The sequence below is a fragment of the Muntiacus reevesi genome, chromosome 13 (genome assembly GCF_963930625.1).
Source record: "Muntiacus reevesi chromosome 13, mMunRee1.1, whole genome shotgun sequence".
NCBI lineage: Eukaryota > Metazoa > Chordata > Mammalia > Artiodactyla > Cervidae > Muntiacus > Muntiacus reevesi.
This window is the reverse complement of record NC_089261.1, coordinates 25,249,580-25,271,793: the sequence shown is the minus strand read 5'-3', so window position 1 is coordinate 25,271,793 and position 22,214 is coordinate 25,249,580. Positions and strand designations below refer to the sequence as shown.

At 44.1% G+C, this 22,214-nt stretch overlaps 1 protein-coding gene across 1 annotated transcript in view; it reads left to right on the top strand.

Annotated features, from left to right (window-relative positions):
* The window catches only part of TMEM132D (transmembrane protein 132D), an 832,687-nt gene that overhangs the window by 713,871 nt on the left and 96,602 nt on the right, over window positions 1–22,214 (top strand). The gene's annotated exons all lie outside the window — the stretch shown is intronic.

The window sequence follows — 22,214 nt, the reverse complement described above, 5'->3', positions numbered from 1 at the left end:
TGTTTCTGTGAACATTTGGGTGCATGCATCTTTTCAGATTAGATTTTTCTCTGGATATATGCCCAAGAGTGGGATTGCTGGATCATATGGTAGCTCTATTTTTAGTTTCTTAAGGAACCGCCATACTGTTCTCCATAGTGGCTGCACCAATTTACATTCCAACCAATAGTGTAGGAGGTTTCCTTTTTTTGCTGAGTTGTTTTTAAAGCGTTCATTAACTGCTCCTAAACAGACAAGTATCTTCCGCAAATGGCAGGAAAGTCCTCCATTACCGGTGAAGGGAGGTCAGCCCCTGCACATCGCAGCTGGATTCAGTGAGCCTGCTTCAGCATCTTCTAATACTCTGACAGTATCAGGACCTACCCCGCTTTCCAGCAGAAACTCACAAGGGTTGGAAACTGGGCTTAATCAAGCCTGACGTGTTCTCCCAGGGCTGATCCAGGCAGAAGTGTTCCTGCCACAGGAGCAGACCACCGCCGCCGCCGCCAGGGGAAGGAGGGCGATTTCAGGACTGGAATGAGCCACTTAACAACCCCCGAGAGAGGAAAGGAGTAGCAGAGATTGCCTCCCCAGCGGGGCGCTGTGCTGTGGGCTGCAGGCTCTGGCTTGTCCTGGCGGTGGCCTTGCTCCAGAGGAGGAGAGGGGCGCAGTGGGGGCCCTGCCGGCCATGAAGCCCGCTTTCGGGACCCCTGCTGAACTTCCCGTCCCCTGATTAGTCACAGAGAGAGCCACAAGGAGAGGGCATCCTCTTGAGTCCCTTCTTTTTTTTTTTTTTCCTCAGTCTGCTGATCCTTTAACCAGGGCGCATCATTTTTGTCCCCTCCCAGAGAGAAGTGGCTCTTTTTTTTAGTTGTATTTATTTACTTACTTGACTCTTTGGGGTCTGAGTTGCGGCACATGGGATCTTTGTTGCATTATGCAGGCTCCTTCACTGTGGCATAAAGATTCTCTCTAGTTGTGTGTGGCCTTAGTTGCTCCAGGGCACGGGCGATTTGATCTCCCCAACCAGGGATCAAACTCACGTCCCCTGCATTGCAAGGTGGATTCTTAACCCCTGGACCACCAGGAAAGTCCCCCAGATGGTTGCTTAAATACCATTCACGGAATCGGGAAATTGTGTGGATTATGCCTGTTCAATCAGTCCTGCTGCCTCCTCTGCAGACTTTCCCTGTATTACTTGCAGGGGAAGAGCTCCTGGGAAGCGGTTTGGCTGTAGGACATGACATCTTCCAAGAAGGAGCGTGATGCTTTTCCGGCACTGATATAGGCGACGCACTTTTCATTTGGTGAACACATATCCCTTGAGATCTTTTATTGAGCAGGGCTGTTAGATTACAATAACCTCTCAAACAGTCTTTTGGACTCTGTGGGAGAAGGTGAGGGTGGGATTTTTCGAGAGAACAGCATGTATATTATCTATAGTGAAACAGATCACCGGCCCAGGTGGGATGCATGAGACAGGTGCTCGGGCCAGGTGCACTGGGAGGACCCAGGGGAATCGGGTGGGGGGGAGGTGGGAGGGGGGATCGGGATGGGAAATACATGTAACTCCATGGCTGATTCATGTCAATGTATGAAAAAATCAACTGCAATGTTGCAAAGTAATTAGCCTCCAACTAATAAAAATAAGTGAAAAAAAAATAGAATAACCTCTCAATATTCCCCTTCTTCAATCCATCTTGCACTCAATGATTAGTTATTTGTTGCTGTTGTTTCCTCAATATCATTTTTTAGCATGTATTCTTTTTTAATTTTCTCTTTATTGAAGTATACTTGATTTACTATGTTGTGTTAGTTTCAGGTGTACAAAAAACTGATACATGTACATATGTGTGTGTGTGTGTATCAGATTCTTTTCCCTTGCAGTTTTACAAAATATTGAGTATAGTTCCCTGTGCTATACAGTAGGTCCTTGTTGGCTATCTAATTTACATATAATAGTATGTATCTGTTAATTGGACTTCCCAGGTGGCTCGGAGGTAAAAAATCCATCTGTAAATGCAGAAGACATAGGAGACATGGGTTCGGTCCCTGGGTCAGGAAGATCCCCTGGAGAAGGAAATGGCAACCCAGTCCAGTATTCCTGCCTGTAAAATCCCATGGACAGAGGAGCCTGGCAGGCTACAGTCCATGGGGTCCTAAAGAGTTGGACACGACTGAGTGACTGAGCACACATATCTGTTAATCACAAATTCCGAATTCATCCCTCCTCCCCCCTTCCTTTTCCCTTTGATAACTGTAAGTTCATTTTCTATGTCTGTGGCTCTGTTTTGTGTATAAATTCATTTGTATCTGTTTTCTAAAGCTTCTACCTATAAGTGATATCATATGATACGTGTCTTTCTCTGCCTGACTTGCTTCACTTAGTGGGATAATCCCTAGGTCCATGTATGTTGCTGCAGATGGCATTATTTCATTCATTTTATGTCTGAGTAATATTCCATTGTATAAATATCCCACACCTTTATCCATTTATCTGTCAATGAACATTTAGATTGTGTCAGCGGTTATTTTTAAAGTAAACCTCACATATAGGAATAGAATCTGTAGCTACAGAGTGGGGTGAAGCCCCCTGCTGGGTGCAGAGTCTGGACTCATATTTGTCCCCCCGCCATCAGTAGAGACACTCCTGGATGCAAATGAAGCAGCAGAGGCAGAAAAAGAGCCTGTAGGCTGCACAGCATCAACTCTGCCTGTACATCCACCGCCCTCTCTCTTCATGTGGCAGCATCCTATTTGGACACCACATAACGGTGTTCCTTCCCTGAAGTTGACTTACTAGTGTCAGAACATTTTTATTGCCTGATTGAGAATAAATGTTTCAGTTTATAGAAAACAATATTTCTCTTCCTCAAACCTAGACCCACTGTTTAGACCCTGATTCTCTTCCTTTCTATCCACTTGCCAGTTTCTAATATATAAAGCATCGTTTCAGAGTTGTCAGTAGATCTTGACTCCTGATCCAGGTTAAACATGAGAAGTATTATAATAATAATAGAAATAGCAATGTTTTCATGTATCCTGGGTGTTCATTACACAGCAGGTAGCATTTCTTTGATCCTCACAATGACCCCAAGAAATAATGTTATTTTTATCTTATATTTCAGATGAGAATATTGAGGCACCCAGAGGTTTTTTGGTTAAACTGTGACAAAATACATATAAGATTACCATCTTAATGATTCCTAAGTGTCCAGGGCAGTATTTTCAAGTACATTCACATTGTTGAGCAACCATCACCAACATTCATCTCCAGAACTCTTTTCTTCTTGCAAAGATGAAATTTGGTACCCATTTAAACACCAAGTCCCACTTAAGCACTAACTCCCTCTGCCCCTGGTAGCCTCTATTCTACTTTCTGTCTTTGTGAATTTGACCACTGTAGGTACCGCGTATTAGTGGAATCATACAGTATTTGTCCTCTGTGTCTGGCTTATTTCACTGACTGTAACATCCTCCAGGTTCATGCATGTTTTTGCATGAGTCAGAATTTCCTTCCCTTTCAAGGCTGAGTCATATTCCATCGCATGGACAGACCATTTATCCATTCATCCATCAGTGGGAACTTGGGTTGCTTCAGCCTTTTGTCAATTGGCTGCTGCGAACACAGTTTTTTTGTTTGTTTTTTGGGGGACTTGGGGGGGGTAGTTTTTTTAATGGGTAGGTCATTTCCAAATGAAATAAGATACTAAAGTGGTAATTATTGAATATTGGCTTCCCTTTGCAGAGAAATTAAAGGTATCTAGGAAACTAAAGGTACTGAGTGCCACCCTGAGATATTCTCTAAAGAAACCACATGTTTAAAATTGTACATGCTCAGGATTTTCTAAGATTGGATTAAATCTGGTTGGATTTTTGTATTTCTAAATGGATTTTGTTGGGAGTGGGCTAAGGCAAGATTTGGTTTCTCCCTGCAGAGTTCTCTCGGAAAATGAATGCACAGAGTTTTAACACATCATCAGAAACCAAGATCCATGATACCCACTTCCAAGGCCTGTTTTGTTCCTGCTTCCATCACTCATCACTCAGGATAGGGCTTGGCAAACTACGGCTGCCATGGTAACAAGTTGGGACCATTCATCCATTTATCAGTGCTGCTTCAGCACTGCTGTAGCAGACTTGAGTAGCTGCAAGAGCAATCGCACAGTCCGCAAAGCCAAAAATGCCTACCATCCATTTCTTTACAGAAAATATTTGCCCACCTCTGTTCAAGAACTCTGATCAGGCTTTCCTTCTGTGGGTGATCATTTACCATGGCACATGGAAGGCCCACACTCCCAGCCAAAAATAACTCCTCCACACACGAATGCTTGTAATCCCTCCAACAAGACATCATACTATTGCACTAACCATTCATTCTCCCTGCACTCCTTTGTCAAACTGAACATACTTCTGGGAGAGGCTGTATATATATATATATATATATATCCCTTCCTGAAAATTTTGTCAGAATGAACTTGCTTAGATCAACTTTGCTCTTTGGTAGTCAAAATCAGGACAAGCAGAGAGTCTGCCTTTGGGGGAAATGGGATAGATTGGGTCAGAGAGGGCAAACCAACCTTGCCTTCCATCCTGGGTTAGCCAAGAGCAGCATCAGCAAACATACCTCATATAAAATACTCAGCATCACCAGTCGAATATAACACATCTTTCTATTATGTTCAGACAGTCCTGGGAACTCTTCTCAACACCATCAGTCATGGATTTAAGAGATGAAACCTCTTCATCATCTTTGACCTAGAATTTACACAAAGGATCTTGGAAAACATTTAGACCAAGGATCATCACAGTATCCACACAGTAACTTAAATGTGTAAAGGAGAGAGGAAATAGCGGAGACCACAGCAAACTGAGCAGCATATATCCTGTCTAAAGATGCAGCCAGTGCCACATCCTATGTGATTATTGCCTAGTGTACGCATCATGGACACGTGGTGCTAAAGAATTTGGGCTCTCATGTCAGATTGTCTGGATTTAAATCCTAGCTCTTGCTATTTAAAATGAGAACGAGTCTGGATATTTAAACTTCCTTTTCCTCAGTTTCTTCCGTTGTAAGATGGATATAGCATTCTTATGACAAATTTGATTCTGCACTGTGTTGGGAAAGCAGTCTATTAGAGCCACTTTGATCACTTGTATATTTGTTTTATAAGTAGGAATTTGCCTCTGAGCTACAGTCTTAACTTCAGGAGTATCTGCACAAAATCTTTTCAAGTTTCACTTAGAACTTAATAAGTGGGGTCAAGATTAGAATGTAAAATGAACTTTCCACAACTTCCTCCAGCATGTTACTGCTCTTGATTTTGCCCTCCACCCCCAAAACTACTCTCAACTCATCAGTGAAAGTGTTCCTTTAGAAATGTGAGACACATCACATCACTCCTCCATTCAAAATTGTCCTGTGGCTTCTCCATTTTCTCAAAATAAAAGCTAAAATGCCTTACAATTGCCGCTAAGACCGTCCAATCTCCCTGTCCTCCCTGCTGGATCTTCACCATCTGACCTCATTTCCTGCCTCTCCCTTCAGCCAAAATGCCTTCTGAAGATTGCAGAGACCTTGCAGGCATGCTCCTGCCTAAGACCTTCACACATCTGCTGTCTCTTCTACCAGATCCACACACAGCTCACCCCTTCACTTCCTTCAGGTCTTAGCTCCAAAGTCCCCAGTTCACATGGTAAGAGGGCAGCTCCATCACTTCCCAACTCTCCACCCCTCTTTCCTGGTTTATTTTTCTTCCTGGAACTTAATCACCATAACCTTGTTCATCTGTTCACTGTCCACCTTTATGAGGCCAAGACCTTTTTGGTTTGACCATTGATGATTTTCAAATGCCTAGAACAATGCCTGCTGCTTTGTCAATAACTGTTGAAAGGAAGGGTCTAATCAACGGAGTCACAAGGTAGATGAGGGAGAAGAGCTCCATCTCTCTTAATTGTGACATGGAAGATTCGGGTATCCAAGGGAAACTTCCCTGCAGTAGGAAAAAATCAACGAGTAACCCAGTTCAGCATTCTCCTCTTTCAAGTGAGGAGATACCTATATATTCATTTGTGCAGCAGAATTTCTCCAAACCTTTATATGAAAAAGCAAGATCATTTAAAGGATGGCGGGTGGGAACCCAGGACCAAGAGAAAATATGCAGGAGTTCCAATTGATGATGGATATTGAATTGATGGACAACTTTCGGAATTGTATTTAAATGGCTCTGTTAGTTTGACTCAGAAAACAGTAAAGATATGATGAGGGTGGCTATAGAGATAATAATACCTTGGCTGTAAAGGCAAGGTCAGAAAGAAAGGGATCCAGCTCCCTTGTTACTCCTCCATATTTTCTGTTTTCTACATGAAGGAGGAACTGTGACAGCTAATTAGGATTCTTTGGCAGCTTAAATGGTAACAAGAAGCCAGGGGCTGAGCGTTCTTTCTCAGACACTGGGTAGGCAATTAGACTGTGCAGGAGAATTGTACACTGTTACTTCCAAGATGCTAAAGATCAAAATGACAGAAGTCAGATGTTAGAAGTCAAGCAATACATTTGTGGTCCAAAAAAAACCCCCAATTTAAAAGATTTTCAAGAGTAATTTTCACTTAAGGTGAATGCACCTTTCTTTAGACTTTAACTCTTTAGGTCAGGTGTGACTCTGTGTGGAATGTGGTTATCCTCAGTTATTGACATGCTAGGTTTGGAGACATTCTAGATCGGGGACTTTTCTGACATTTCTGTCTTCCTGGACTTAACTGAGAGTCTGGCGTGTAGCCGTTTCTTCATAAATAAGTGTTTGTGGAATGAATCAATGGTAGCATAAACCCAGATTTGTATTGAACGTTGATAAACATCCAGTGAGGCGCAAAGTATCAGATCCTCTCCATTCCCTTGCCATAGCGTTTTCTGTTACACTGTCTTTTTCTTAACACACATACTTTATGAAATTTGGATTTTGGATGTATTGTTTGCTGGGTGCCAAGAGGCATCATCTACCTACACCTGGAGCCAGATGTTCATTATCAGCTAACGGTTGCTTGATGAGCACTACCTGGTGACAGAAGCCCAAATTGCAGGCATAGAACCTTCCAGGGTTCTAAAATGCCTGTAAGGGTGAGACCAACTGACTTCCCTCCATTCCTATTTTCAGTCGGAATAAAATTGCTCTGCAACATTGTGTCAGCTTGTGCCATGCAACATCACGAATCAGCCATATGTATACACATATCCCCTCACTCTTGAGCCTCCCTTCTCTCCTCCCACCCCTCCCCTCTAGGTTATCACAGGGCACTGAGCCGAGCTCCCTGGGTGCCATATAGCAGCTCCCCACCTGCTATCAGTTTTACCCTTGGTAGTGTGTATGTGTGAATGCCACTCTCTCAATTCACCACCCTTTTTCTTCCCCCTCACCATGTCCACAAGTCCATTCTCTATGTCTGTGCCTCTATTCCTTCCCTGCAAGTAGATTCATTAGTACCCTTTTTCTAGGTTCCATATATATGCAATAATATACAACATTTGTTTTCCTGTTTTTGACTTACTTAACTCCGTATGGCAGGCTCTGGATTCATCCACATCACTTCAACGGACTCAATTTCATTCCTTTTTAATGACTGAGTAATATTCCATGGTATACATGTACCACATCTTCTTTATTCATTCATCTGTCGGTGGACATCTAGGCTGCTTCCATGCCCTGGCTATTGTGAATAGTGCTGGTCACTCAGGGGTTCCTCCTGCCCACCTGGTTATCAGAGGCCCCCCACCAGCATCTGGTGAGTATCCTAGGTGTGGGAAGACACTGACCCTATGTCCTCCCTCTCTGCAATCTTGGCTCAACCTCCCTCCATTTCTGTGATAGAAATTATTACTGTGACTTACAATTTTGTGACTACAAGTACCTTGTTAAATGAAGAAGGAAAACATATTGACAACAGGTGCATTAAGGCATGAGTTATAGGTCCTAAGCCTTTTTGAATCCTCTGAGTCAATGCTCAGACATTTAAATGCTGTCCTGCACAGGGTGCATGTTGGCACAGAGCCATTGCACTCTTCTTTTGAAACCCAACATAAGAACGATGGTGTTTTGCATGATGATTTAGGAGTCAAACCTCCATTGGTAGTAAAATGAAGCATGCACCTAGCAGCTCGCATATCACATCTGAAATGTATGTGAGTGTTCAACACACTGTTGTGATTCAAACCCCAACTCACAACAGAAACTCTCATCAATGAAGACAGCAGGAGATAATTAGTGCCAACCCATCGATACATCTTTACCTTCTGCTTCTACAGAGTTAAAATTAATAGAGGGGGGAAATGATGGCAAAAATGTACATACAAAATCTGACATTTGATATTATACTTAGCCAAAAGTTGTGGGGTTTGTTTTTTGTTTGTTCATTGTCTTTCCAGGCCTGGCACTGAGGGTTTCTGCCTTATAAGAACTTGACACAGAGCCTTGACTTTAACTTTAGGGTGAGTTACAGACGCTTCTGCTGGCTTTTTCCCGAGGGAATGATCTTTGATCCAAGAAGAGGAGAGAAAATGCCAGGAGCATAATGAGTGTTTGTGACTGAGACAAAAACCCAGCTTGGGGCCCTTGCAAGTAAAACTAGTGAGTCAGATTTCTCAGCTTGGAGGCAGTGGTCACAGTCAAGAAGAATCAGTGTGGTTTCAGATCCCACATGCAGGCCTTCTTTGGACCCTCAAGTCTCTGAGCAGCACCGAACTGGCTGGAGTGTTCAGAGATCCATCCCAGGTCCCAGGCCTCCCCAGTCTGGGCACAACTCAGGCCATAAGAAATAGCAGAGGCCAGCCCAGGTAATGCTCAGGTATTGATGAAAACCAGAGGTGAGCTTTCAGGCCACCACTCTCCATGGAAATACCTTTTTTTTTCCAGAGTCAGATTAAGACTCTAGAGGGCCAAAGTTCAGAAAATATCGTGGAGGCTACCATATGGTATTCAAAATTAAAACTGCACTGAAAGGCTTATAACTAGTCTAATGAAGAGCTTAATTATAAACATAAATCACTCAGCAAATAATTACTGAGTTTTTGATGCACAGAAGGCATGGTTTTCAGGTGCTGCAGATTCAGGAGTGAGCAAAACAAAGTCCTGCCCTCATGATTACAAGAGGAAAAAAGAAAATCCTATTTTCACATATATATACTATATCCTCTATATCTTATACATATTTATTCACAAATATAATTTCATATACTTTACAGAGGAGTAAAGTAGGAGAGATTTTCTTGTAAATTTTATATCTGATACAACCTATAATATATAGTTTCATATAAGCAGATATGGGCTTCCCAGGGGGCACTAGCAGTAAAGAACCCACCTACCAATGCAGGAGACATAAGAGACATGGGTTCAATCCCTGAGTCGGGAAGATCCCCTGGAGGAGGGCGTGGCAACCCACCCCAGTATCCTTGCCTGGAGAATTCCATGAACAGGAGCCCGGTGGGCTAAAATTCATAGGGTCACAGAAGTCACACGACTAAAGCAAGTTAGCACACACCCGTGCATAGGCAGATATATATCCTATATATATCCTTTCATATATATGTAGTTTCACATGTAGTTTTCTCCATGGAGGTGAGAAATAGGATATATATGTCAATATCCTGTTTGTATATTGTTTATTTACAGATGCATATTGCATATTTATATATATATTCTATATAATCTATCTATATCCTATAGAAAATTTCATCTTTTTTAATCAATTAATTTTAATTTTCGGCTAAGTCAGGGTCTTAGTTGTGGCATGTGGGATCATGTGTCAAATCATCATGGTTGTATGCCTTAAACTTACACAATGTTACATGTTGAGTTCATCTCATTAAAGCAAGGAGGGGAAAGCAAGCGAAAAAACAGGTCTAATATTGAAACCAGGAGTGATTCTGGTTTTTTGTCTCTGTGAAAACAAAATGCATAAAAACAGGAAGGATTATGATAGCTGTAATAACAAAGTAATAAAGTACAATAAACTTAAATAAGCCTTCATGATGCTTATAAAAATGAAAGAATAAATCAGTTTTCATACTTCATCCGACTTAATCCATTGGTGATTTTCACACTGATTTCAAATACCGCTAAGAAAGAAAAATACTGGAGGTAAAATGTGACCCAAGGCTGACACTGTTGATTGGGAAGTGCGTCCTGGTTTCGGTGATGTTACAGAGAGAAGGTGAGAAGAACAGTCTAAAGACAGATGAAATTCAGTCCTTTTTTTAGGGACAGAATCCTACTAGGCTCGTAAAGTCTGCTTTAGGCAAATGCTAGATTCTTTTTTTTTTTAATTTTTTTTTTTTTATTTTATTTTTCAGTGGGTTTTGTCATACATTGATGTGAATCAGCCATAGAGTTACACGAATAGATGCTAGATTCTTAAAAGGGTTCTTTCTGTTTGTTTTACTTTTCAGTATCCTTAGGGAAGGTGTGCCTAACGTTCAAAGCAGGAGGCATATTGGCTAACACTTCAAAGGTGTTCCCACTTAAAATTGAAAATCTGCCTTTAAGAAAGTAGCCAAAGACCACCTTTCTCTCCATGTCTGTGGCCCCTTCCTCTCTCCGTCTATGAAGTCAGCAGAGTTGCACCTCTGTGCTCGCTCCGATTCCCTTTTTCTGCCTCTGTCCCCCACTTCCAAGGCCCCCCTGGCTACGCCGGGCCCTCCTGAATCACCCAGGATGGTCTTTGTGTCTCACTGGTCACAGACCTGACTCCATCCACAACCTCTGTCATGCAACCCAATCTGTGCACAGTTTCCAGGAGGCAGGGTGTTGATATCCTTGGGGGCACGTTGTCCTGCCCACCACAGGCTACCTTGCCAACATCTCAGCCAACCTGATGTGCTTCTCTTGATATTTAGATGACGAAGTGTCGCATACACCCTTTTCTCTAATGAACATCTCTGGCTTAAAGGTGACATGACAGGAGAGAGAAAAACCAAACATGGTCTCCCGTGGCTTGCAATGGCCATGCACACCTTCCTCCAGATTGGACATCACACGTTTCATCCATCAGTAGAGGGGACTGGGTCAGCCCAGCCCAGCCCTTCATATCCAGCTACACTTTGCAGGAGTGGGTGGTAGCCAAGTGCCATATTCCTTTGCATGTCCCTCTTGCCTCTTGCAAGCTCACCCCCACCATCACCCAATCTCTTGGCTTTAACTCCAAAGCCTGAGCAGGAACCCTCTCCCTTCTCAGCAGTTGGAGACTTGAGAGTTTTCACCTCAAACCACCCTTTTAGTCTCACTTTCATTATCTCCAAGCAGTATCAGACACTTTGTTGGTTCAAGGGCTCCCACACATTCAGAGAATGGGTCACCAGCCTCTGACATTGTGAAAGGGGATAGTTTGGATGCCTCCAAATGCTATAGGTATTTGGGGGGCTTCCTTCTGCTAGTTTGATGAACAGTAACCTCTCAAGGACTTTCCTCTCCTCTCTCCCGGGGGCCTGAGGAACAGAGATTTTCCTGTCAGAAACACTATCCTCCCACAATAAAACAACCCCTTACTCCTCAACCCCAGTCCCCTCGTTGACCAGCCATGGCTGACTTGAGCATGTTGGGGGACAGCATTTCCATTCACCAAAATACTGAAAAGCAGGTTCGTGGGGCCAGGAGGAGATATGAAGTTCAAACAATATAGCCATGCTGTGTTGGTATTTCTGATGCTGAAGGAATAGTGTAATCAGGACAGCTAATAGGTAGAATGTAATTTAGTGTATTTCTTACATTGGGCCACTTTTTAAATGGAGGGAGATGGTATTCATGATGAAAGATGTAAAGCTGACTTGTCCTGGGCAAACCAGGGTGTGCAGTGACCCCAAATAGGAGCCAAGGGGCTGTGCTTGCTTCACTGGCTGTGGTGCATCTGATATTTAGGGCAAGAATTCTGAGCTCAGAGAAACTGAACCATGAGCACTGATGGGTTTTCTGTGGCTCAGAGCCGGAAAGCAGTCTCTCACTGAATAGCAATCTATAATTGAATGCCATTTCCAAAGGAAAAGTCACCCCTGAGGTTAGACTTGGAAGGAACACGATAGTGATTCTGGAAGGCCTCTGGGGTTCCCACACTGAGCGGTTCAGTTTAAGGAAAATTCACGTCCTGGATCCTTTCATGTAGTATTTTCTAAGGTAGAATATACAACATTTTTCTAGAGGGTGAGAAGAACACTTTCTATATTAGCAGTTTCTATTTATTTTAATGTTTACTAGGCTAACATATGTCTGGGACATCCAACTGTGATTTTACGGATATTCTTCCTTGGGACCAGACTAAATTTAAAAAGTTGTTAGTATAAAGAATATGTAAAGAAACATATTAGTAAACGATAATACAGGTGGTACGTGGGAAGAATAACAAACAGTGAAGGTGGTATACAAGGGATCAGACAATGCCGCTTTGACATACAATTGCATTAAAGTGGAGAAACTGTTACCTTCTTCAATAAGCATGGGTAACCCTCTTCATGGAAACGGGAGATGGCTCTGTTGTGTACCCATAAAAGTATGACTCTATAGGAAAAGACACGGGTAAGGCCCCAGTGTCATGCAATGATTCATCGTCACTTCCTAGAATGCCAGAACTGTAGGTCATCGTTCTAACTGTGAGGATGCAGTGGTATGAAAAAGAAACCTCTACTTTGTACAGCTGACTTTATTAGTATTTTTAAAAAGTAAAGGTGCTCGGGACTTCCCTGGTGGTCCAGTGGCTAAGACCACACTCCCAAATGCAGGGTCCCAGGTTCAATCTCTGGTCAGGGAACTAGATCCCACATACTGCAACTAAATATCCTGCTTGCTGCCTCAAAGCCTGATGATCTCATGTGACACAACTAAGACACAAAGCAGCCAAATAAATATATATATTTTTTAAATTAAAAGTTCTGGTTTCATGATTATGATAGAGGTTTATAACCTAAGCTACATTTAAAATACCTTTTAAGTAATACAATTTGGGACTTTCACTCCAGTTTCTCCCTGCTCACTCTTCCATCACCACCACCACATCCCTGACATCCTTGCCTAAATCCCTCCAGCCCCATTTTCCAAGACTCTGAAGCTCAGTTCAGTTCAGTTGCTCAGTCATGTCCGACTCTTCATGACCCCATGGACTGCATCACACCAGGCTTCCCTGTCCATCAGCAACTCCCAGAGCTTACTCAAACTCATGTCCACTGAGTCTGTGATGCCATCCAACCGTCTCATCTCTGTCATCCCCTTCTCCTCCTGCCTTCAGTCTTTCCCAGCACCAGGGTCTTTCCCAGTGAGTCAGTTCTTCGCATCAGGTGGCCAAAGTATTGGAGTTTCAGCTTCAGCATCAGTCCTTCCAATGAATATTCAGGACTGACTTCCTTTAGGATGGACTGGCTTGATCTCCTTGCAGCTTGAAGCTTGAACCTTGAAGCTACTCACTTATTAATAGTATTCTCCCATCTCCCCTTCTCCATCTGTATCTGTTACAGTAAGGCTTGCTGCTGTAGCAAATAAAGCTCCATGTTTAAGAAGCGTAACACAATCAGAGTTTACTTTACCTTTCTACAATCTTGGCATTGGTTGTCATCCTCCACGTGGTGATTTAGGGATCGGAGTTCCTTCCATCTTGTGGCCTCTCCATCCCCTGGGGCTCCTCTAGCGCCATCTGGTGGAGCTGCGGAGAGCGTGGCGAATCACACACAAGGGGTGATGGCTAGGCCTGAGCGGGATGTGCCTCTGCTCTCCTGTCATTGGCTGGGACACAGTCACATGGTCTTACCTACGCGCAAGGGAGCATGGGTGTGTGCTGACAAAGAAGTTCTCGGGGCGGAGGGGACTCAGGTCTAAAGAAGTAGGAGAGCCTGTAGGCAGCTAATTATATTAAATTGACACATGTGTCATGTAGGAAAGGTATGCTTTACCAAAGATTTTTATGACACATAAAAATAGGATAGCTAAAATGTACTATTCATTTTTTTAAAAGTTTAAAGTATAGTTGATTTACAGTGTTTCAGGGGTACAGTGAAGTGCTTCTTCTATTCATGTATATACATATGTGTGTGTGTGTCTGTGTTTATGTTTTTTTTCAGATTCTTTTCCATTTTAGTTTATCACAAGATAGTGAATATAGTTCCCTGTACTACACAACAAGACCTTGTTGATTATCTGTTTTCTATATAGCAGTGTGTATATGTTAATCCTGTACTCCTAATTTATCCCCCACCCTCACTTTGATGGCCATAAGTTTGTTTTCAATGTCTGTGAGTCTATTTCTGTTTTGTAAATAAGTCCATTTGCATAATATTTGAGATTCCACATATAAGTGATATCATATATTTGTCTTTCTCTGTCTTACTTCACTTAGTATAATAATCTTTAGATCCCCTGATGTGGCTTCAAATGGCATTATTTTATTCCTTTTTATGGCTGAGTAATATTCCATTATGGAGAAGGAAATGGCAACCAACTCCAGTATTCTCTGGAAAATCCTATGGACAGAGGAGCCGGTGGGCTATAGTCAGTGGGGTCGCCCAGAGTCAGATACTACTTGGTGACTAAACCACCAGCATTCCATTGTGTATATACACCACGTTTTTATCCATTCATCTGCTGATGGACATTTAGGTTGCTTCCATGTCTTGGTCGTTGTAAGTAGTGCTGCTATGAATAAACATTGTTTTAATAAGTTCTAAACCTTCACAAGATACTAATATTATACTAAGACTTATGTGGCCATCCAGTGGTTAAGATTCCACACTTCCAATGCAAGGGGTGTAGGTTTGATCCCTGGTCTAAGAACAAAGATCCCACGTGCTGAACGGTGCAGCCAAAAGGAAAAAAAAGATACTAATATCATGCAAAATCAATTGTGAAGAAATAAAGTTGTCCTTTGCAATGAATTTGCAATTGCTGTTACAGTTTAGCAAGTAGTGATGAGTACACACTAACCCTTCATGGTCTTGCTGGACCTAGCGCTGTCCTGAGCACTTAGACTCGTCGCTCGCTTTGCCCTCCTAATGCCCCCATGAGGAAGGTCCTGTGTTATAGATGAGGAAGCGGGGGCATGTGCCCAAGCTTGGACTCAGGCTGTCTGGCTCCAGGCTTCACCAGGATGCTCATCACAGATGAAGACAATTTGTGATGAAGGAGACAGAAGGGAGAGTCCGTTTTCAGGAGGTGGGGAGGCAGCAACAGTGCAGCCAGCAGAGGGATCGGGTGGATGATCACGCAAAGGATGGGGCAGGGAGGAAGCAGACCCCTCTGTTGCACAGGAGATGCCTGGACCCCTTTCCACTGGAGCACGACCTTATGCAGAGGCCTGGGAGCAATGAAGGTTGGAGTCCGGCCCCAGTAGAGCAGGTGAAGCTGAGTCACAGGCAGGCGCACCCAGAGGGCTCCTGAAAGCAGCTACAGACACAACTGCCCAAATCAGCCTCGATGAACAGGACTCAAAGCAGAGGTGCCTCAGACAGGAGCCTTCGGCTCCCCTCAACTACAAATATGCAGAGGTTTCTGTACTCTGAATAGATGAACAAGGCAAACTCCCTTGGGCTTACTCCCTGCCCCTCCAAGGGACTCCCAGCAGCCCCTCAAGACCCTGCAGAAGGGTCTGGCCTTTTGCAGACTTCAAGCCTCTCTGAACCCTGCTGTTGATGGGAGTCAGGCTCAATGCCTAATCTTGACTTTTTAGTGCAACCCTCCACAGGTCTGAGCAGTTCTGGTGGTAACTCCATTTAGAGGTTTCCCATGGTGTTGTCAGAGGAAAATCACTTTATTAAAACAGGACACATTTCCAGGGCCTCTGGATTGTTTCAGTATATGCATGGCTCTGTACTAAGTCACTTCAGTCATGTCTAACTCTTTGCAACCATGGACTGTAGCCTGCCAGGTTCCTCTGTTCCTGGGATTCTCCAAGCAAGAATACTGGAGGGGGTTGCCATGCCCTCCTCCAGGAGATCTTTCTGACCCAGGAATCGAACCTGTGTCTCATGTCTCCTGCTTAGGCAAGCAGGTTCTTTACCACTAGAGTCGCCTGGAAAACCCCCTACTCTACTTCAGAGCGAAGTTGCTTAAGTCCAGCAGCGTGGAGGTGATTAGATAGATAGATAGATAGATAGATCAATAGATAGATAGATGGTTGATAGATAGATAGATAGATAGATAGATAGATAGGCTTTCGTGATAGCTCGGTTGATAAAGAATCCACCTGCAGTGCAGGAGACCCCGGTTGGATTCCTGGGTCAGGAAGATCCCCTGGAGGAGGATATGGCAACCCACTCAAGTACTCTTGGAATTCTCTGGTGGCTCAGCTGGTAAACTATCCGCCTGCAATGCAGGAGTCCTGGGTTTGATCCCTGGTTTGGGAAGATCCCCTGGAGAAGGGAAAGGCTACCCACTCCAGTATTCTGGCCTGGAGAATTCTATGGACTATATAGTCCATGGGGTGGCAAAGAGTTGAGCACAACTGAGCGACTTTCACTTTCTTTTAGATAAATAGATAGACAGAACTGTAAGCATTCCTTTGGGAAATCTTAAAGCAACCGATTTTGAGAAGCAAACTTAGAATGTTGTACATACTAAATTCCCAGTTGTTGATATATTTGGAAATGACTGGGGGGGAAAGCTTCACTTTCTAGGTGGAGAAATTCATCAAGAATTTGCAATGTGATCACTTGTCTTCATCAGTTCCTTTGTTTTTATTTATTTGTTTATTTAGGTTTGGCTTTGCTGGGTCTTCGTTCTGAGCAGCCTTTCTCAAGTTGTGGCTAGCGGAGGCTACTCTCTAGTTGCAGTGCATAGGCTGCAGTGGCTTCTCTTGTTGCAGAGGACAGGCTCTAGGTACACGGGATTCAGTAGTTGCAGCGTGTGGGCTCAGCTGTTTGGCACATGGGGTTACTTGGCCCATGGCATGTGGGATCTTCCTGGATCAGGGATCGAACCCATGGCCCCTGCATTAGCAGGCAGATTCCTAACCACGGGACCACCAGGGAAGTCTTCCTTTGTTTGTTTTAAATGCTCTTTTGATTGAAAATGCAATTCTTTTTTCTGTCCCGCTATACCCTTTGTCCTAGTGCTGACAGATAATAGAAATCGTCTTTTCTTGAAACCCTAGAAAGGCTTTTTACTCTGTAGCTGGTCATCTACCCTCCCCCATGCCCTGTGTATCCTCTGGTCCTTTCCTTGAGGCAGTGTCAACAGGCTCCTGCATCTTCTCTCTCTGGAGGTAGAAGTGGGAATTTTAACCTGATCAGCTTCAAGTTCAGTTCCAAGACGATTTTGTAGTTTTAGAAAATAAACAAGTTCAGCCCAGATTCAAGCCGGCTCACGTTCATTGGTGTTCGACTTGAGGTTCTGTGAAATAATTCCCACCCAGGTTCTGTTTGCTTTGTTTAGCAGATTAGTCCCCTCTCTTTTCCTGTGAGGCTCAGCCTTGGGTCAGCTCAGGTCACCTGAAGCAGAAGCATACGCTCCCACCTCCTGGCTTTGCCCGAACGCTTGTCCTGTTTTTCCTCAGAATTTAATGCATGAAACATTTCTGATGAAACAACCAAAGGAGATGTTTATAGGAAAGAGGAAGTAGGCTAAGGGGAGGGGCCCTTAGCCCCTCTGAGTCAGACTCAGCACCTTCTCTAGATCACCAGATAATACAGAGCTAAAGAGAACAAGTCATTGGGAAAAAAGAAGGAAAAAAAAAAAAAAAACAATCCTAAAGATATGATCACACGTGAATATTCTTAGAGTGGATTGTGCCTGAAGATGGATGGTCTTGAACTTCACATATAAAGCCATGAAGAGACTAACATCCAGTGTAGCTCTTCTGTAGGTTATGGGGATGCCGTGACCATGCCCCGGACTGACATAGCCCCTGAGCCCCCCATTCCTATAAGCATTTTGGCCCCGCAAAACCCCATCAGCTGGTACTCTTCTCTTTTGCTTTGGAACAGCCCATGCAGAGGACAGCCCGCAGAGGAGAGGAGCTCTGAAGAACTCAGTCCTCTACTGAAATGCAACAGCAAACAGGCACTCCTGAACCAAGACCAGCTTCTGCGTTCAGTCCTGGTTATTTGTGAGATGTGAGGAATTCTGACAGCCAGAGGCATGAGATAGGAGAGCATCCCTAGTCCTCTTGGAGCCCGTCCAGATCCTTCTATCTCCCTGCCCTGTTGCGGGCGGTGATGCACGGTTTCCTGGCTCCGTTAGAGTCTGTCTTGCCGAGGACCACAGACTCAGCGGTGGCGGGGAGCACGGTGACATGAGTGGTTGGGGAGGGGGGATGTGGAGGGCACATATGTGCACACTGTCCTCCCAAGGCAGCTTCTGTTGTCTCTCTTGTGATAAAACCATGTCAACGGGGAAATTTACCTCTGTGAAAAGAAAAACATCAACATTAACTCAACAATAAATGGCAACCAGCACGTAACTTCTCTTCAGAGGGAAAACATGGAGGGCTTTCTGTAAAACTGGGGAGAAGGTGCCCACCAACGGGGGGCAGCCACCACTGATAGCTTATGGTGAATGATGTCCGATTCATGACCTCCAAAGAAGATTTAGTTTCGGGACCAGAGACCAGGCTTGACCACTCAAGGCTCTTGTGTGGCAGAAGTTTTATTACAGTGAAAAGGGGCAGAGAAAGTTTCTGACACAGACATCAGCAAGGGGATGGAGAATGCCCCCCTTGCTAGAGTTAGCAAAGAAGGAAATTACATACTTTTTTATTTAGTTATTACAATAAATCAAATGAATGTCTCAAGTTTGTGAAAATTTTACCAGACCCACTCCCACAGTTTACATTTTAGGATAACAGGATTAGAGCTTAACTATAGAAAGATCCTACCAGACCCACTCCCATAATATACATTCTAAGATATCAGGATTAGTCAGAAGGTTTTTAGGAAGGAGAAACTGTCTGCAAGCAGGATACATTGTTGGCTCAGAGGTTAAAGCGTCTGCCTGCAATGCGGGAGACCTGGGTTTGATCCCTGGATTGGGAAGATCCCCTGGAGAAGGAAAAAGCAACCCACTCCAGTATTCTTGCCTGGAGAATCCCATGGATGGAGGAGCCTGGTAGGCTACACTCCCCAGGGTCACAGAGTCGGACACGACTGAGCGACTTCACTTTCACAGAGTTTAAACTGAGTTGTTTGTTGTATAATCATCACTTCCGGGCTTAAAGAAAAAAACCGTTTTATGTGACAAGACTAAGGAATGTAAAGAAAAAAAAAGTTTGTCCTTTCCTCCTGGAGAATTCCAGACCCCTATCTCCACCTCGAGAGCCCCAGATCCCTCTCTCCTCAGTGACCCCCAGACTTTTTATCAATATGCCTAGGAATTGATTCTCTCACCACCTGGCCCCAAATAATCATCCTTGTGACCAGACGCTGGCCCAGTGCTGCCAGAGCTAGTAAGTCTTCAAGAGAAACTAGAAATCCAGGTTCTTGGGTTAAGTATCTCTCTCTCTTTTGGTGGGTAACAGCTTTATTGGTGGGCTTCTGTCCTGGATCGGTGCTAAAGAATCCACCTGCCAAGCAGGAGACGCAGGTTTGATCCCTGGTCAGGAAGATCCCCAGGAGAAGGAAATGGCAACCCCCTCCAGTGTTCCTGCCTAGAGAATTCCATGGACAGAGGAGCCTGGAAGGCTATAGTCCACTGGGTCGCAAAGAATCAGACAGGACTGAGCAGTCACACAAGGTATAGAGAGCTGGTACAGATATCCACTGATATCTATAGAAGTAGATATGAATGTATGTGTACAAACACACGGAGACACATATGCACAGACACACTCACACACCCGCTAGTTTTGTTTCTCTAGAGAACCCTGACTGATACACCATCCCACCAAGGCAAGTGTGGGTGGTTTTGGTCTTGCTTATTTTGTGGTTGCAGAATGCACCCACCATTCAGCAGGAAGGCCGATTGCTTTTGCTCCACATTTCATTCACATGGTGGCAGAGGAATCCTTCATACCTTCGCTCATGCCTACCCCCGCCCGTGTTCTGTGTTTGACGTGTGTCAGAAGCTTTGCTAGGTGCTAGGGACACTGAGATGAATAAAACACTTGGTGGCAGTAAGAAACAGAGGAATCTCTCTGCACTAAACGAAAAACAGCTTTTCACATCAGGGCACTAAAGTATTACATGGGAGATGATAGGAAAATGAATGGAGCATAACAGGTCCGCACAGGAGGGAACAGTCTCCGCTGCACAGAGGAAGAGGGGGATCAAAGGATGACTCTGAAGCTGGATCAGCCGAGATTAAACAGGGTCTCATCCAGTGTGTGGTTTAGAAGAGATGCATCCTAGGCAAAGCAAATGGTTTTTCACAAGGCAGAGGGGAAAACGGCCTGGATCCTACATCCGGCAGGTTAACCTAGAGTTAGAGCTAGGACCTCGCCGAGAAATCGGGCAGGAGAGGTGGGAAGGGATCATCTAGAGACCAATCAATACATGTGCCCTGCTAAGGTTTGGGCTTTATCCTGCAGGGATGGGAGCCATTGCGTAGATTTCAGAAACGCAATGGCATCTTCAGATTTCCATTTCAGAAAACTCTCCCTCATGTTGCAGAATCAATCAAAGCAGGGTGAAGAATCAGAGGCAGAGAGATCAATCTGGAGGTCATTGTAGTAGTCTGGGTGAGACATGATAAAGTAGGGATACAGAGAAGAGGACGTATTTTAGAGGCTTTATTTTAGAGGAAGTCTGCCAGCTTGGATGACTGATCGGGTATCAGAAATGAAGGAGGAGGAGGAATATCAGACGCCTTCCACAATTCTGGATGGAGAGTAGTACCTGACCTCTAAGACAGAGAAGAAACAAATCTGAAGAGAAATGAACTTAGTTTGTTTATAATGAGTATGCGTTGCCTGCAGCATTTCCTGTCTCTGCTCACCAATCCCATCCACACTGCTACAACCTGAGTCCAGCCACCATCATCCTTTACCTGGATAATTGCAACATCCTTCTTATGGGTCTCCATATTTCCTTCCATGATCCCATAAAGTTCATCAAATCGTGTCCTTTCTCTGCTGAAGCCCTCCAATATCTTGTCATCCCCTCCAGGGAAAAAAAAATCTAAACTCCTTTCCATGGTTTATAAGGCTCGATGTCATCTGACCCCAGCTCTCACCATGTTTCTCTTACCGGATTATGACTACCCTGATCTGCTTTCCTTTTCTTTTGGAGGGCAGTGCTTGATGAGCCAGGAGACAACAGAAGAGACTTAAGCTCTCTGCCCTTTCTGCTTCCTGTCTGAGATGCTCTTACCCTGCATCTGGGGTTGGCTACCTCCTTCCCATCACTCGACTCTCAAATGTCACTTTCTCAAAGACCTTTCCTGACCACCCTCATCTTAAGCAGTCCCATTCCTCTACTTAATCTTTCCCATCATTTTTTTTTTTCAGACCTTCAGTTCAGTTTCAGTCCAGTCGCTCAGTTGTGTCTGACTCTTTGCAACCCCGTGGATTGCAGCACACCAGGCTTCCCTGTCCATCACTGACTCCCAGAGCCTACTCAAACTCATGTCTATCATATCAGTGATGCCATCCAACCATCTCATCCTCTGTCATCCCTTTCTTCTCCGCCTTCAATCTTTCCCAGCATCAGGATCTCTTCCAATGAGTCAGTTCTTCACATCAGGTGGCCAAAGTACCGGAGTTTCAGCTTCAGGATCTGTCCTTCCAATGAATATTCAGGACTGATTTCCTTTAAGATTGACTGGTTGGATCTCTTTGCAGTCCAAGGGACTCTCAAGAGTCTTCTCCAGCACCACAGTTCAAAAGCATCAATTTTTCAGTGCTCAGCTTTCTTTATAGTCCAACTCTCACACCCATACATGACAACTAGAAAAACCATAGCTTTGACTAGATGGACCTTTGTGGTAAAGTAATGTCTCTGCTTTTTAAAATGCTGTCTAGGTTGGTTGTAGCTTTTCTTACAAGGAGCAAGCATCTTTTGATTTCATGGCTGCAGTCACCATCTGCAGTGATTTTGGAGCCCCCCAAAATAAAGTCTCTCACTCTTTCCATTGTTTTCCCATCTATTTGTCAGGCTATCCAGAAGTTTCCCTGTGAGATCCATGAAAGCAGAGACCTGACTTCCTTGGCTTCAGCATCTTCTGGATGCCCAGAGCAGTGCAGGGCACACAGTCGGAGCTCCGTATGTCAGTGTGCAGAGAACAAGGGCTCTCTAAGTTTCGGCATTCGGTCTCAGTAGCTGTGTGTGGGTTTAGTTGCCCCAAGGC